The sequence below is a fragment of the Lagopus muta genome, chromosome 1 (assembly GCF_023343835.1).
Source record: "Lagopus muta isolate bLagMut1 chromosome 1, bLagMut1 primary, whole genome shotgun sequence".
Classification (NCBI taxonomy): domain Eukaryota; kingdom Metazoa; phylum Chordata; class Aves; order Galliformes; family Phasianidae; genus Lagopus; species Lagopus muta.
Window position 1 is genome coordinate 156,880,734 of NC_064433.1, and position 17,104 is coordinate 156,897,837.

The following is a 17,104-nucleotide window of genomic DNA, read 5'->3' on the forward strand; positions in this document are numbered from 1 at the left end:
GGAAGGGCCAGATCCCATGACTTCCGCAGTATACAGAGACAGGTATCCAGAACTGGAGCATTAACACTTTAATTCCCCATGCACTACATGATGTTATGAATTGGAATACAAAAAAAAAAAAAAAAAAAAAAATCATAAAACCATGACATCTATGTAAATCTAAAAATTCCATTAATTAAATCAGGATTGCTCATCATTTATAGTCCTCAGATAAGCCCTATCTTCTATTTTGTTTCATTAATACAATGGGATTGAGTTAATAATGAGAGGGCAAGATGTTGGGCAAAAACAAATTCAGCAAAATTTTCAGACTTAGACTTAGAGATCAAAGACACTTTCAAAGAGTCTGTGTACTTTAGTTAACCAGCCAAGCCTATTTAAAGCCTTCCACATCTTGGATTTATGGTACTAGTATTTGAACAGATGTATGAAAACAGCAAACATTTGCTAATAAGAAGTAGCCTCTGGAATGCATTTGTTTTGTCAGCTGCTACAGGCAAAGTTTAGATTTAGTTAACATTATTCAGTAAAATTTGTTCTTTATCATGCATTCTGGATTTTTATGATTGAACAGTTTGAGAAACCTGAAGCTGTCACTAAATGCTGATAAATAGGAACTGTCAAACTTTAGTTTAACAAGAATGTATTACTCTCTTTTATGATAAGGTAACCCTGGCAAGAGTGGATGAGGTTTTCTAGGGATAGGGGAGGTAAGACAATGTTTAATTACTAGGTGAAACTGGACTAAATAATATTTTCAATTTGTTTCAGTAATAAATATGCAATATTCATATTCTCTTCCTATCAAAGGAATTTGGCCTGATCAAATCAGATTATTGGATTTTGTAAACACAACATTTCCTTTCTGATTTGCATTTCTCCTTCATTCTTTTCTTTCATTCTCCTTCTTCCTTCATTCTCTGCCTATCTGGAGAACTTTGCATTGAGAAGAAATACTTAGAAATGGTTTCTCAAAACCAAAAATTCCTTTCAGTTGGATTGTATTAGTTGACAAATTCAGACCAAAAACAGTTAACAAACTTCTACTGAAAACATTTAAATGGAATATACTGGTCTATTAAAATATTTATCTTCAGCAAGATCAGTTTTTTAAATCTTCTAATGACTTAGATTCATGCAAAGGGATAGTTCAGTCCAACAAGACAAAGACAGATAGACAGGACTTGCAGTTTCTCCACTAAGGAGGCAAGAGCCTAAAAACACTGAAAGACTCAGAAATTATGATTTATTTACTGCAGAGACAGATATCCTAGCAGCAAAGTATGAGGATGACCCACAACTCCAGGACTACCCAATGATCCAAGTAGTCTAGGGAGGCTAGCACAGAATTTCCATAATTCACTTAGCTATGCTAGGACTTGCAGGCATGTAGGCTTTAAATTTGTTAGAAAGTTTGATCCAGCCATGACCTCAGGTTTGCTGGGGATAGCCTTCAACATAAAACTCAAGGTTGAAGAGTTCCCAGGCATTACACTGCAGGGTGACTATGCCACACTCCAGGTGCTCATAAAACCCTTAACACATCTCAAATGTGCTTTGTTTTATGGTTCCTCTCCAAAAAATGTTAATCTCTAGTAGTTGAAATTAGTCAGTTCATTATTCATATTTTAATATGTTGTTTAGCAAAACATTTCCAATTAACGCTGTGTAGCTTTTCTTTCAACTTTTTTTTTTTTCCCTTAAAAATTTCCCACTGCTATCTTAAAGATGATATAGTCAGTATGACAAAAAGTGCTCAAAAGGGGAAAAAAGAATTTATTGGGCACAACAGCCAGTTATGTTGGATATAAGGTTGTGGTGTGGTGGTTTGAGAATTAGAAGGAAAAATGCAGATCAAAGTAAACTATGAAAAGGAACTTTTTTTTTTTTTTTTTTTTTTTCCTGAATGAGTGTGAAATAGTCTCTGAGAGACTCATTTTAGGAATATCTATGATGAGAAAGTATAAATATTACTATATATGGATATCTCATTAGTGTTCATGTTGTGGGAATCAAATGTTGTTTCTGCATTAGAATTGGATAATATATTTTTTTTCATTTCATGGTCTCCATTGTCATAATTTTTTTGGGAGCCTTTCTACTTTACTTGAGTGGGGGGTCTCTGATAGTTTGCATCACTTATCCTCTAGACGAACCTTCCCCAGGAATGCATGCTTGGTATATAGGTGTACATATGTATATTTTATCATAGACATTGTGAGAAAATCCTGTGTAAGATTGATCAAACCAGAGACAAGTCATGACATACCCAAGGAAGCACCTGAAGAGATATCAGGAAGGCCTCACATCGCCCCGCCCTGTGGTGCACTTTGTTTAACCAAAGCTTTGAAGAAAGTCACCATATCAACTCAACAAGAAGAGCACTGAGACATCTTGGAAACAACAGGATGGCTACTGACTGACACCAGATAACACACCAATTAACAAATGTAAACTTTGATAAGAGTGTGAACCTGGAGTATCCAGCCAATGGGGAAACAGGGGAGGGGGACAGGCAAAGGGGGAAACAAGGTACAAAAGCTGTCATTGTGTCCTTAGGGTGCTCCTGCTTGCGGGATGCATACCAATGTAATCACAAATAAGATCTGCTTTTATCAGAGATACCAGCCTGACAAAAATTATTTGGATATTTCCAACAATGTTTAACTCACCTGTTCAATCTCATATGATAAAAAACTGTAGTGATATAAAACGAAACAATATAATCTTTTCATTCAAAATGTTTTCTTTTGAAAATCTAAAATTAAAAAAAAAAAAAAAAAAACACAGCAATTTAATTGTACTGCAGACGTCTGTAAAAGTATATAGAAGATTCATGCATAGTACTCCTAAGAGGTCAAAAAATTCAGTATCGACAAGTGTTCATTTACATACTTGAACACTGTGAGTACAAAGAACTAGATTAAGGCATACAGATATTAAAGTTTGTTGGTTTGGAAGATACAATCGTAGCTGCAGTGTTTTTATTCTATAGGTTTATAGATAGAGATATCAGACCTAAACGTAACTCTATTTGAAAATGGGAAATTGTATGGCATCACTGCATATCCATCATCATGGTGCATATGAGCATATAATACTCCAGATGGTGCTAGCAGAAAGGGACTTACAATCCAACAGTCCCATGGGTAATATGTTCTTTCATGATACATGAACAGGTGAATTCACTTAAATCCATTTGAATATGTATAGGAATGCAAGGACTCAAAACTGCATTTTCTGGATGCTGTGAAAGAGACTGGGAAAAGCAGTCTGGTTCATCTTTACCATATCAGTTTGTAAAATGTTTCAGAACAAAGTGTGCATATAAGTCTGTTCTTCAGAGAAAGAGCAAAACTTTCAAATGGTATGGAAAAGCAGATGCAAAATTAGTCAAAGAACTTTAAAAACATATAGATTTGGAAATTTCATGTTCTATGGGATTTCAAAAGGAACTCTTAGAAAAGCTTCAGGAATGCAACATCTATTAGAAAAAATCTCTTAACTTTTTATTTTATTTTATTTTATTTTATTTTATTTTATTTTATTTTATTTTATTTTATTTTAATGCAAACAGAGATTACTGAGTATCATATAATTTCACCTTTAAATATCAAATTTAAGCTACAATCCTGAAAACAGGTATGCAAATGCAGATAAATGAAGTTTTAAGTAATTGTTCATATGAATGAATTTGGGCATGTTTTTTCAGGGTTGCATCCTGAAGAAAGGAGAAAGAGGAATTTAAAAAAAAAAAAATTAAAGAAAAAATTAAAATTCATCTTCCCTTGGAATTAAGGGCAACAGAACAATACAGTGAAATTTCTGATTTATCCTGAAAATTCAGGAAGACTAGGATCTTGGGCTAATTATCTTAAATTTTGGAAGTTATGTTCACATGTAATCTACAATGATCAATAATCAAATTAATTAATAAGATAACAGGTAGCCACCACAGTCAGCTTCTGCTTCTGTTTAAAACCTCTCTCTGAATTAGCTAAAATATTTTATTCTGTATGCTTTTAACCTACTTAGTGTTTATCTCATCCTAGATAAGAATCCAGGCCCTTACATAGATATGTTTTAAGCGTATCAGCAAGAACATTACCATGTTTGATCTTCATGAGATAAAAACATTGAGGAACAGAAAAGGAAGTGAGGTTATAACATAAAATTAGTATTAGTGCAAGCCTTTGAAAAGCCTTGCTGTGTGGTTCTAAATCTGCAGTAAGTTACATTGCTTTTTCTCATCAGCAATTAGTTTGTTATGAATATTGTTCAAGACTTCCCCTTAGAAAAGAGTAAATATGAGACTGCTGAGCTGAGTAATTTCAGTTTTATTTAAAAAAAAATGTTGTAAAACTTTGTTCTTTACCTAGAAGGTTTAATGTTCTGATATTCTTCATCATTTTCTACATCAAAAGTTGCTATCTCTTGCATTCAGAAAGCTGCTTTTTACATAGACAGTCCAGATGGTAAATGTGTTTTCTTTAGGACTTGGAAAAAGCACATACAAATAAAAATGGCATGAACAAAGTCTCAGTAAATTCATTTAAAATTTGAATCAGAATTTTTTGCATACTGTTTTTCTCCCATACTTGGGACAAAAAAAAAAAAAAAAGCGCATCTGCCTCAAGTTTAAAAAGAGTATATACTATGTTGTGAGTTTAGCATTTGCATTTTAAATGTACCAGTATGTGGTAGCTAACTTGTCCCAGAGGTCATCACTTTATGCAGGAGAAGCATATGGCTTATTTCTGCTCAAAATAAATTACTTTTCCATGTTTAACAAGTACTTCAAAATTGCACTGTGCTTATTTCTCATGCCTGCCTCTTTGGGATACTGAGATCAATGCTCTTTCATAGTTCTTCTATGGGAACTGTTCTTTGGTGTTTTTTTTTTTAAAAAACTGTTATTTTTTATTTATTTTTTTTAATTGCTTGTGTTGTAGGCAGATGAACATCTGACAAGAAACAAATTATCCACCACTTTTCTGATATGTATTTCCTTTCATGAAATTTCAAATGAATGACTAAATTAATTTTTATTTGTGGTCCATTCTTTATAATTTAGTGTTTTTTGGTAGTCAGCCATAGTCTAAATTTCTGTTGTATTTAATAGCTTTTCATGGCATAATATGGGAATATTCAAACTAACCATCACAATATTGATAGAAACAAAGTGTATTAAAATGTAACTGTATGACTATCATAAACTTAGCTCTATTCTGACTGTTCCTTCTTTCTGAATAAAAAAAACTTCTCAGCATGAGAATCTTTACCATTTATCACGATCATTTTAATAGTTTCTCTTGTTGACCTGATCATCTGGTCTGCCTACTGAAAACCTTCTACTACTTTGCAGATCATCAATTCTACAAATTTTAATTGTGTAGTTTTGACAGCTTTAATTTTCTTGACATCCTAGAGAGATCTTATCAAAAGATGGCAAATTAAATTAATGCTGCAGTTGGTGCATTCAATAGGACTGCTGAGATGGGGAGAACAAGAAAGAAAAAGAAAAAAAGTTTAAGAAGTTATCATCTAGGTCTAAATGCCATCCTAGGGTTAAATGGTGACATTAAGCACAGTCTTCAGGAAGACATAGCTGGTAATTAGGATTAGCCTTTATTACACTATTGTGCAATTATATCTTTTCAGAGAAAGTTTATCTGTGGATATCTGTCTTGATATGTTGTGGATGAAGTAACTTAGAATACACACAGCTTTGAACCAGTAGAGCTGAGTAAGAAAATATACGCTAAACTTTGCTTTCTGTATTTTGCTCTTGTTCCTAGTCACTGTTTTATCAATAATGTTCAGGAGATTCATTTGAGATGTTCATTTTAAAGTATTATATTCAAATAATACTCCCTTATCAGATTATTGAGGAAACCTAAAATTTACAATAACTACTATTTTTCTTTCACCACAAGCACTTTTCAAACTTAAGGGAGCAATAGGTTAACTTTTTGAGGAAGGGATGTAAGCATTGTTAAAATGAGGTTATATGTATGTCTGGTTTCAATATTTATCACTTGAAAGCCAATCTGGCTAACATCCATTTTCTTCCATTTTATTTTGTGCAGATGACACACTTAGATTTCCCACATCACAGAAGCAAATTGAAGCCAGAACAATACTTTTTTTTTCTTTTTTTCTTTCCCCTTCTCTTGTTGTTTTAATTCCTTTGTCATTGGAATGTTTGTTTTAACCTTTCTTATGGGCCTTGAGATCCTCTGTCCCTTTTTTGGTATCCGTGCTATTGCACTTCCAGTGCAGTTTAAAGTTCATAGCTACTGGAGCTTCAAAGTCATCATTTGAGAAGCTGGTGCTTGAGATATGTAAACAGCAAGAAAGGAAAAAAGCTTTTAGTTCAAAGGAAAAAGAAAACAAATTCACTAAAAAATGGTTTATAAAGCAAGTTTTGTGTGTTCCTCTTAGTAGAACCATATCATTATAGAGGTAATTGAGTAAATGCAAAATGCTCTAATTTATTAAACAAATGCACCCAAAACTTAATTTCCTAGATTAATAAGCACAAAGTTTTTAAAAACAAATAATCCAATTTCACAGTTCTTTATTTGAAATGAAAGTCAGTTTTTAGTAGACCTTTCAGAAATGTATTGAAGATACCAGTGAAGGATTCTAATTATACTATTTTAACACACAAAAATGTATTAAAATGAATCTGTGTACTCAAAATAAAATTGCACATTCTTTAAAAATAGGGATGGTTGGCTGCTTGTGTAAAATGGAAGAAACTTTTTTCAGTGACTTAGCTAGCAGTCCTCCATGATGATTCAACACTGAAAATTTATTGGAGAATTTTGTCTTCCCACTTCACATGCACCACTGCAAACCTATTCCAAATGCACTGCATGGTAATATTTCTCTATTAGGGTATATTGTGTATGGTGAAATCAAGTTTTCTTATCACAAGTAGATTTTCCTTGGGTACACAAAATCCCTTATAATAGAAAATTCAGTTAGTCAGTCTGCCTGACAGTAATACAGAATTAAGGGTACTTGATATTTTCTTCCTCATATATAAGGGAAGAGGAGCTTCAAATTGCTAGAAATCAGTCAGTTATTAGAATTACAGTACTTGATTAACAGATGATTTGGGTACTCCTTCTTCAAACCTCAAACTCCCATAAAAAAATTGTAGTCCTTGTTGGTAGACATACAAAACTCCAAAAAATCTCTTTTATTTATTTATTTACTTACCCATTTTCTTTAGTTCTGGTTTTTATTTGTTTAATCATTTATTTGTTCTTTAATTCATTCATTTATTCAATTGGACTACTCAAGCTTACAATCCTGTTTTTCCTATATAGCAGGTAAGTAAAATATATATTAAGAGATGATTCCTTTTCTACAATATCTAAAAATATCATTTTAAGTTTCTTGACTGTTTTCAATCATGTGAATCTTGCTTATTATATCAAATATTTTGTGATAATACAAGCTACATTTTTTCTTAAACAATTATTTAACTGAAAGAAGGAAAACAGAAACATTACTTTAATGTTAACTTTTCAGATGGCTGCATTTATAGGAAAGGCAAAAGAAAATTGCCAATCCAAAATGATGATACCACAATTATTAAACAAAACCAGTTAGGTTAATGTCATAAGGCCACTGATTAAATTTTCCAGTGCACATTGTATATAGATTAAGCAAAGATACCAGACAGAGGTCCAATTTATAAAGATACTTTGATATTTGAAATTTCCAATAAATAAACTAGCCTTGTTAATATCTCTACTGCTATTAAGATTAATATATTTCTCTTAAACCAATTATCATAGAATGGCTCAAGTTGGAAGAGACCTTAGAGGTCATCTAGTTCTAATCCCTCTGATATGAGCAGGGTTGCCAGCCACTAGATCAGGCTGCCCAGTGCCCCATCCAACCTTAACTTGAACATTTGCAGGAATGGGGTGTCTTTTATCTTAATCTGCTTTACCATATTTATTTAAAATATCATAGAATGTGTCCTAGGTTTGTGTTTTGTGCTCCCTCCATCTCCCTTCAGTTTAAAAGAGCTAGAGTTTTGGTAACTTGAGGAAACTTCCAGAAAATTAACAGAACTAGAGAGACTGATAATTTGGGGTCATTCTTATCTCGTCCTACGCTAACGTTTTTTGTTCTGTGCTAGATGAAAATAATATGTCCCTGGTTCTTTACCATTGCTGGATGACAGAAATAGATTAAAAGTGTAAATATATCAGTGTCACATAAATATTTTTGATGACCACATGGCTAGTTATGGTTTAATCAATATTAAAGAACTTTATATCTGCTGTCATACAAACTGCTCTGTATTTGAGTAACTCTCACAAATACTAGTGGAATATATGAAAGTAGAATATAAACAGTTGCCTCTGTAATTCAAATACCCTGGCAACATATCAGTTTATTGATATATAAACTAATTCTAGAGTATATGCCTATTGGAGTAGATAAATACAGATATGGACCTACTAATGTAGATTTCTTCCTCATGGAAAATTCTAATAGTTACAGAATTATAGCTTTCTAGTCTTCAGTAGCCACTTTCTTTATTTTTGTGGACTTAGTTTGTCTCTGAAAAGAGTATTCCTCTTGTATATCCTAGTTCAAAACCTGGGGCTATGCTCACATGTTGGCCATCATCAATCACTGCTTCTTGGATGTCCGCTTAAGCATTCTCCCCTTCCTCCCTACAGTCATCTTTCTCACAACACTCCATCTTGCCTTTTACTCCTACTGGGCATCCTTGAGTTTTTCCTCCTTCAGCTCACATATCTCTGTAGCACCCAAATCTATACATTCTTCTGCCAAAGTCTTGCAATATATTCAAAATGTTACTGCAAAGAATCCATTCATTCTGATAAAGTACGTGAAAGACTCTTAACTGAGAATTTCCTATTTAGTTCCCTCCATTTAAGAGGCTTCCTTTTTTAAAATGATTTCACATTACACTTAGACCTAAAACTCTAAATGGACAATAAGGCTAATGGTATCTTGGAATGCATTAAGAAACACACGGCAATGGATGTTCTCTTCTTCTACTCTGTCCTAATGAGGCCACATCTCGAGTGCTGTGTCCAATTCTGGGTTCCCCTATTCATGAAATATGGAGTCTAGGAGGTCTGCGAAGATGATTAAGACCCTGGAGCATCTGCCTTTAAAAGACAGGCTGATAGCCTTGGGACTGTTTGGCCTGGAGGAACTGGAGAAGGAATCATATGGGGTTGATAGCTGGACTAGAAGATCTTGGAGGTCTTTTCCAAACTAACGAATCCATGATTGTATGATTCCTCTGAACTGCAGCATGGTTCATAAATACTCTTGTCAGTGCTACAGTGCTACTGCTTCCTCCATGTTGCATTGCAATTACTCCAATTCATTCATACTATATGATGTCTTGAATTTCTTTCTTCTAGAATCCTGTCTTTGCTTTGAAAACTCAAATGAATCAGTTGATGAAAACTACTTTGTACTATGACAAGCAAAATTAGCAGTTATATTGAAAGATACTCTAAACAAGAGAAATAACTTACATATTTGTAGGCTCTTATTTGTATTGTGTCCTGCACAGGATCTTAGGAGAATACTGCACTGGAAATCAGAAAACAGCAATTTTAGCCACTGTGCAGGATATATTCCATGAGCTGCAATTTTCTCTTAAAGGAAGTACATATTGCTGACAGTGTAATACACTTCCCATTATATCTGGAGACCAGCACTAGCCTCAGTCTGTGGTAACATGTTATAACTACTTACAAAGATTTTGGAGAACTATTTACTCATGCCATCTGTTGCACAGGTAGCATGACATAGGCTTTCCTTGTGGGAACAATATGCAAACATGTTAAAAATAAAAATCTAGGAGGGGGAGGAGCATCACAGTACTTTAACAAATAATAGTGGATATAAAAAATAAAGTTTATGAATAAATAAATAAGTTGGGCCCATTCTCACACTAGAAAGAACAAAAACTTTGATGTGAGATAAAATTGCCTCCTGATTCAAAAGAATATTATCAGTGTGTCCCACTGATTTAGAATAGTGGAACAGAATAGTAATTATAGGATTTCTACTGATAGGGGAAGTCATACATAATGTTATTTTCGGACCTGCAGTTACTTAAAATAACTCACTGACAACTTAAACCGATCACAGAATCACAGAATTGTAGGGGCTGGAAGGGACCTCCAGAGATCATCAAGTCCAACCCCCCTGCAAAGCAGGCCCCCCACAGCAGGCTACACAGGTAGGCATCCAGGTGGGTCTTGGATATCTCCAGAGGAGAATCCACAACCTCCAGCCTGTTCCAGTGCTCTGTCACTCTCACTGTGAAGAAGTTCCTCCACATATTGGCATGAAACTTCCTATGCTGCAGTTTCTGGCCATTTCCCCTTGTCCTGTCCCCACAGACCACTGAAAAGAAGTTAGCCATGTCTCTTGATCACCGAGGTTTGCTGCTTCAGAGCTGTCCCAGCCAGAACCGCAGTGACTGACTGGGAGGTACAGGGGGGTTTCAGTCAGTTCCTTCATCCAGGGAACCCCGAGATAACAGAGCAGCCTGGCAGCTCTCGCGAGAGCGGCTGACGTGGGCATTGCCAGGGCAGCAGCTCTGCATCCATGTCCCCTGCCTTGAAAAAGTCACAGGGACAGAGGAGGAGGAGTCAGGGTGTGTGAATCACGTGAGCTGTTCAAACGCGAAGAAAGAGTAAGCCACCCAGTCATGGATCTACACAGTGAGGAGGGTTGTTATCACTGTGAAGAGAGTGATAAGTTCAGGGGCACCTGGTAATGGCCTGGTAATGGAGAGAGGGCAGTGCCAGCATTACAGGCAGCAGGGCAGGGCTAATCAGCCACACCCCACTAAGCCTACCCTAATAGTGCTGGTGAGTCTGCCCATTTGCCATGTCTGTGCCCTGGTGGAAGGCTACTGTGGGGGTAAAATGTGAAGACCCAGACAGAGATCCCATGTTCATATAAAAGGAAGGCTGCAGCCAAGAAGAATGTGAAAACCCAGACTCAGGTCCTGAAGCAAGATGCTAGTGTGTAGGTCTCTGGCTGTAGTGAGTGCCACAGCCAGGTCTTTGCAGTGCTAGGTGAAGGAGACAGCAATTGTGTAAAACGCAGCCAGCAAAATGACTTACTCAGCCTTCTGGTTGACCTGAAGGAGGAGGTGGAGAGGCTGAGAAACATAAAGGAATGTGAAAGTGTCATGGTTTTGTGATTTTTGGTTCTCGGTATTCCACATCATAGCATCATATGGGGCGTTTAACTGTTATATATAATATAATATAATAATATAATATAATAATATAATATAATATAATGTAATATAATATAATGTAATATAATATAATGTAACATTATATAACATAATATAATATAATATATATATATAATATAATATATAACCCATCATATGGGAGTTTAACTGTTAACGCTCAAGTTCTGGGTACCTGCCCAGAAGAGAAGAAGAACTACATTCCCCAGGGGACTCTGCAGTCACAGAGAGGAAATAGAACTCCTGGCAAGGTCACCTGATGTGCATTTTTTCATCCGCTCTTCTTCGTCGGCTCTCCTCCCATCTCCCTGCTGCTGAACTGGACTGCACATCTCACCTCAGCATTGCGGTGAGGCCTATCCACCTTTCAGACATTCTCTCTCTCATTATATTGGATATATTGGTTTCAATTCTAATTATGTTGTATTATGGTGTATTATCTTGCATTCTGATAATATATTTAGTAAATCAGTTTGTTTCTCCTCAGGTTGTTGCCACTGTTTTTAATTATTCTGGGGTCTCCTGTTCCCTTTTTCCAGAGGTGTGGATTTTGTGAAACCCCTCCACCCCACTGGTCATGGAACTGGGCCAAACCAGCCTGTAAACCGTTGAAGAATGTGAAGACCCAGACTGAGATCCTGAAACAAGATGCTAATGTGCAGGTCTCTGGCTGTAGTGAGTGCCACAGCCCGGCCTTTGCAGTGCTAGGTGAGGAAGATAGCACTTGTGTAAAACGCAGCCAGCTAAATGACTTACTAATCCTTCTACTTGACCTGAAGGGGGAGGTGGAGAGGCTGAGGAACATAAGGGAATGGGAAAGGGAGATTGATTGGTGGTGCCAAACCCTATTGGCCCTGAGATCTTGGCAGACAACTGAGGCTCCACATGGAGCATGTCATTCCCAGCCATCTTGCTAACAGGTGACAGAGAGAAACTAGCAGGCAGTGTTCCTGCTGCCATGAGTCCCCTGTCCTCTCCTCCCCCTAGCAACAACAGCAAAGAATCATGGGGTGTGGGGCAGTGGCAAAAGGCCCCTGCCTCCCCAGCTGTCCCTGTGGAACAGGTACAGTGCTCTGCAGGGACAACTGGACAATGGTTGTGATGATGGTTCTCCCTAGTGGCGATGTTACCAAAGCTTAACCAGATCTCACATAGTATTAAAATCTATTCGGCAAAGAAAAAATGATGGGTCATTGTCATTGGTGACTCTCTGCTGAAGGGAGCAGAAGGGCCAATATGTAGACTAGACCCTCTACACAGAGAGGTCTGTTGCCTCCCGGGAGTCCGTATTAAGCATGTGAGGAAGAAACTTCCTTCCCTAGTTCGACCCTCAGTTTGGGTCGACCCTCCAATTGACCTTCTTGGCCATCAGGGCACACTGCTGGCTCATTGCTAACTTGTCGTCCACCAGTCTTGGATTACTAGGTCCTTCACCGCAGAGCTCTTCTCCAGCAGGTTGTGCCCAAACCTGTATTGATACTTGTGGTTATTCCTTCCCAGATGCGAGAGTCTACACTTGCTTTTGTTAAGCCTCATCTGGTTTATTGCTGCCCAGCTTTCTAGTCTGTCCAGGTCTTGCTGAATGGCAGCACAGCTTTCCTGTGTGTCAGCCACTTGTCCCAGCTTTGTATCATCATCATACATACTGAAGATGGACAAGGTCAAGGTCATCAGTGAAGACCTTGAGCAAGACCAGATCCAGCACATCCTGGGGAAAGACCGCTTGTCACAGGTCTTCAATCATACCCCTGCTCCACTGATCTCAACTCTCTTTGCTCAGCCAGTCAGCCAGTTCTCAACCCACCTCACTGTCCACTCATCTATCCCACACTTCCTCAGCTTCAGTATCAAGATATCGTGGGAGACAGTATCAAAGGTCTTGCTGAAGTCAAGGTAGATGACATCCACTGCTTTCCCCTGATCTACCCAGCTGGAAATGCCATCACAGAGGGCTATAATGCTGGTCAAGCATGATTTTCCCTTGATGAATCCATGTTGACTATTCCTGATGACTTTCTTCTCTTCCACTTGCTTGGAGATAGCATCTAGAACAAGCTGTTCCATCACCTTTCCAGGGGCAGAGGTGAGACTGACTGGCCTGTAGTTTCCCAGATTCTCCTTCTTGCCCTTTTAGAAGACCAGAGTTATGTTGGCTATCCTGCAGTCTTCAGGCATCTCTCCTGTTCTCCAAGACCTGTCAGAGACAATAGAGAGCGGTTCAGCAATCACCTCTGCTAGCTCCCTCAGCACATGTAGATGCATCCCATCCAGGCCCATGGGTTTATGCACATTGATCCCACCTAGATACTTCAGGATCGCCCCCTCCTCAACCAGAGGGAAGGCAGAGGGAAGGTCTCCATTTCCCAGACTCTCCCTCTTCCCTCCAGGGTCCAGGAGTCCTGATGAAGTGAAGGAGTCATTGAAGTGAAGACCAAAGCAAAGAAGGCATTCAGCATCTCCACCTTCTCAGCATCTCCTGTCACCAGGACACTTCCTTTGTTCAGCAGGGGACCCACATTATCCCTAGTCTTCCTTTAACTGTTAGCATACTTAAAAACAAAACAAACAAACAAAACCCTTCTTACTGTCCTTTAGCTCCTTCACAAGCTTCAGCTCCAGGTGAGCTCTAGCCTTCCTTGTCACTTTCCTGCAGGGCTGGTCAACACTCCTTTACTCCTCCCAAGAAGACAGGCCCTTTTTCCACATTTTGTATACCTTCTTTTTCCCTTTGATCTTATGCATGAGCTCCTTGTTCATCCACACAGGTTTCCTGCCTCCATTCCCTGATTTCCTACTCTTAGGGATGCACCGATCTTGAGCTTAGAAGTGCTGCTTAAATGTTGCCCAGCTTCAATCACTCTAGCCCATGAAATACCTCCACAAAGGTCCTGGAAAAGGTTGAAGTTGATTCTCCAAACGTCCAGAGTAGCAATCCTCTTTTTTGCTCTTGTTGCTTTTGTTCTTCCATACAAGATCTTGAACTCCACCATCTCATGATTGCTACATCCCAAGCTGCCCCCAAGCTTCACATCCTTAACAAGCTCATCCCAGTTGGAAAGAACAAAGTCTAGAAGCACCCCCCATCTTGTTGGCTCCTCAACCACCTATGCCAGAAAATTATCTAGTTTAAAGGCCTGGTAATCAATCCAGAGTTTTTGCTCCCCAGAACACTTGTGCCTCCCTTGCTTGGTCAGAGTCCATAAAGAGCACACATACCCTGTTTCTCAGAGGCCTGCCCAAGGTCAAAATACCAAAAGCCTTGATCAAGACACCACTCTCTCAGCCAGTCATTAACCTGACATGTTCTCCTCCATCTTCCTGGGTCCCAGCTAGCCTTTGGAAACACAGAGGAGACCACTACCTGCAGCTCTGATCCCTTCAACATCTTTCCAAGGGATGCAAAGTTCTTTTTAACATTCTTTAGTTTCCTCATCACAGCATCCTGGGACTCAGCCTGAATGACAATAAAAAGATAGTAGTCTTCTGGTTTAATGAACTGTGGAAGAGCCTTCCTAATGTCCCTAACACACTCCACTGGAAGACAGCACACCTCTCTGGAGAGATTATCCAGGAATCAAATGAGAGGTTCTGTGACCCCCTAGTAAGGCGCCCCTAACTACTAAGACTCTCTGCCCTTTTTTGGTGGCACTGGTATTGATGCAGTGCTCTGACTGGCCCTGCTCCCTCCCCACTTGTTACTCCCTGTATTCTCAATGTGCTTCTCATGGCATGGGTATGGACTACTTTCCAGATCCTCATGCCCTGTCTGGCCTGACAGCCTCAAATCTATTACTCAGGGGCACTTCAGGGGAACCTGCAGATGTTGGTGGGACCATGGATGTTGGGAGCAGATGAATCCACATGAGGAAAATATCTCTGATATAATTGTAGAAAGGTAAAGAAACCAAATCTCTAGAAATTTCAAATCATCAATCAATAAATAAATTGCTATGTGACACGGACAACAAAATCTGGCAAAATATATTACTAATGTATTTATTGTTAATTCTAATGACTAAAATGTTGATAGTTAAAAATATGAAAAGTAGGAAACTCCTTTAGCTTACTCGTATCAGTGCAACAAAGTGAATGGAATACATTCTTGTTGATAAACAGGAAAATATTGATACTATTTTTAAAACAAGAGTGTAAGAATAATTTATAATGACACTCACTGTGGAACAAGTACTCACCAGGGAGAGGTATTAGTAAGTGGTAATAACTCTGTAATCCTCAGACTTTGCTAAAACAGCTAAACATAGCACTATGCTGATATCCTGGTCTACGTGCTATTGAAAAAACAAAAAAACAAATAAACAAAAACAAAACACTTGTAAAAGATACAAAGTGGTAACTGTCTTGTGCATGGAAGCTTTATGAGATATGTTTTCCCACTGTTCATATTCCGGCTGAACAGAGTGACACAGCTGTGGTTTGACCTTTTTAAGTGCTTTTAGACTATATACTATGGTCCACCAGTAGCCATCAGCTTATTGATTGGTTGTACTGAATACTTAAAAACTACTCTGGATGACAGTATTTGTAGAGGAAAAAAAGAAAATCAACAACATAAGACAGGTAGCAGCAGAACTCTGCTTACAGAATATGCAGAAGTAAAATATTACATTTCCTCTCTTATTCAGTCCTATCATAGTTCCTTTCATGTAAAGAGGTACTTCTTGTTTTAAATTCAGACAATTTACTTGGATTTTCTTTTGGTACATTGTTCAGAATACCAAGTCAAATTTTACAGAAATGCTAGTTGTACAAAACTGGTACATATTACTGGAATAGCAACTTAACTGATCTTTAAGACAGCTTTGAAATTTAGTAGCTTTGAAACATTTTTAAAAATTAATATTTTATGTTTTAATGATATTGTATAAAAAACCATGAAGACAGTTACTAACATCAATTTATATAGTGTTGCTGTTCTTTGATAAATGGAGTTAATTTTATTTAAAAATACTAGAAATCTTAAGTCTTGCAAAACAAAGAAAGCGATTAGGCTTAGTCTAAAAATCTTATTAATCTGTAATGGCACGTGTCATTTGTTAAATTTCATTACATTGTAGTATCTGTAATCAGCTATTTTAGATGTTGTTTCTCATTACCCGCCAACATGAAATATTCAGCATGAGGATAGCTCTAATGAGTCAAAATGTTTTAAACTAAAATACAGTAATTCATATTTTTTGAAATGCTAATTTTGCATGTAAAGAGTCAGTTTTTCTAATGAAACTTTGTTGCTAATTGATTGCTAATCTAACTTTGTTCATAAACATTATTACTATTATTGTTGTACTGAAGGGGCCAGATGAGACTTATTTGTCATTGCAATTGAAATGGTTGGTAGAATTAAAATATTAATTCCTGAAAAAGGTAAACTACAGGGATGGGTGCAATGAAGGGGTCTAGAGCTCTTAAAGATGGATTATTCATTAAAAACTTTTTTTCTACTTTTTTTGGTTTCTTTAGATATATTTATACATTCCAATACACTATTTTTGTACACTATTGTATCTTATCTTACTAACTGTTAAATGTTGGTAATCTCTCTAGGTTTGAACATGGACCTAGATCTTATTGAATTAAATTCTGCATAAAAGAAAAGAAAAATAGAAAAAGGAAACCAAAGTTTGTGAAATGCCTTGAAAAAGAAGGCATGTCATTTATGTGTGGCTCAATATAGAAGATACCACTGAAGGAATGAAGAAGAGTGCTATAGGTCAAGATGAGAAAATTGTATTTGCAGTAGCACGCTTAACGGATAAATATAAACAAGATGAATTTATCAAGACAAAAAAA